The following is a 1,889-nucleotide window of genomic DNA, read 5'->3' as shown; positions in this document are numbered from 1 at the left end:
GGGGGGGGGGGGGGGGTGGGGGGGTCACGACGAGAGGGCGATTGGGCGGCGGCGGGGCGGGGGGAAGGAGATCGGTGAAAACAGAAAACACCGAGGATCTTAGTTAGATGGCCGATCGTTCCCTTTCTCCTTCTTGGCCGAACTCGTGTTCGTTCTCCGTGAGGAAAGATCGCGCGGGGCAGCGACGGTAGCGATCCGTAAGGGAACGAGTTCGTACGACTGGCGGCGGACTCTCATAGAGAGGTCACCAACATCTCTCCAGCTTTTTGACTCTTTCGTCAGAATTCCTGACGTTAAAAGACCCGCTGATCTTCCATAGTCGTTCTTTTGCTCGAGCGGCTTGTCACGGAGCCGTGAGAAAGTTGTCCTGAATCGAACTGTTCAAGGTCCTTGGGACCGGTCGAGCACCCGGCCCTTACTTCCGTGCCTTCCTTCTTTTTGATCGAATTATCGATAATACTGTCGAAATGTAACTAATGTTCAAGGACATCATCAATGAAAGCCTTACTATAGCCAAGCATCCATTCACACTTATTTTTTAATATTCAAAGACCCTTTCGTATCGTAAATATATTCAACCAATTTTTTTCTTCAGATTTTTCATCAAGTTGTTCTTATCATCGTGTTCTTTCATTCTTAGTATTACATTCTTTTAGATTCTAATCATAATATCGTTTAATCCTAATGCCGGTCACGTTCAACAATGACAGATTGATATGAATTATGGCATACTTGTAAATTATTTTTAATATTACTTAAATGTCGGCTGGTCGATTTTGAACGATAGACCAACTTTATGAAACTGGCGATAAATATTTTTTTTTCTAAATAAGTTTATTCCAAAAGTATGAACTTTTTGAACATACACATCACTTATATTACATTTACATTTGCAATAAAAATATATTTTATAGTCGTTTAAACTTAATAATTTTTTATTACACGATAATACTGGATCAATAGATCAAAATAATCTGTTATAAATTTCCTTTCAATCTTCTCGATAATTATGAAGAATACTAATCATTCTTCGATAAATTCATTCATTTTTTTCATAATAATGAGTGAGTACATTTAATTCAATTTAAAATTCAAAGTTGCTATAATTAGAATTTTCGAATAATTAGCAATTTATAGACAATTATAATAATTCATAAAAAGTTTTACAAAATAAAGCATAGTTTTGTGAAAGATTGTTCTCGCTTCAAAAATTCTTATCAAGATAAAAGAATATATTTAACTAACGAGCACATTATAAAGAATCTTAAAGATTTATTTGCTATTTGCATTTTTACTTGAAATGAATGTAGAATACATTGTGAGTTAAAAGCTTATTTTTACAATATTTATTTTATTTATCTTCACTCGAACAAATGTTCATAGTCGACTAAATAAACACGCATTAGATTCAAATTATATTAATTTCTGCTTATGTATGTATTAATCGTCACACAATTTCCACAATATTATTAAATATCTTAATGTCTTAAGCAAATAAATGTTATTACTTATTCTTGTTGACTTACATTGTATTATCTCAAAAAGTCATTTATTAATATCATAATTATCAATTTTATATAATCTTACATTTTTCTTCTTCTTTTTTTATTAATTTCCATACTTAATTCTAAATTATTATTTAAAAAATTGCAATACTTATACATATATATATATATATATATATATATATATATATATATATATAACTGATATTATTATAGTTTCAAGGTTTTGCAATAATAAAACACTTTCTCACAGGTAAAATAGTTTTACAAACATTCGTTATTTCTATTATTGATAATACATATTTTCATTCATTTTAAAGTTGAATTTATATTGTGAAAAAAAAAACAGATTTCTTATGTTTAATTCAATTAAGAATGACATTT

The sequence above is a fragment of the Ceratosolen solmsi genome, unplaced genomic scaffold (assembly GCF_000503995.2).
Source record: "Ceratosolen solmsi marchali unplaced genomic scaffold, CerSol_1.0 scaffold1, whole genome shotgun sequence".
In the NCBI taxonomy this organism is placed as follows: domain Eukaryota; kingdom Metazoa; phylum Arthropoda; class Insecta; order Hymenoptera; family Agaonidae; genus Ceratosolen; species Ceratosolen solmsi.
The sequence above is the reverse complement of the archived record's forward strand: the minus strand, read 5'-3'. Positions refer to the sequence as shown.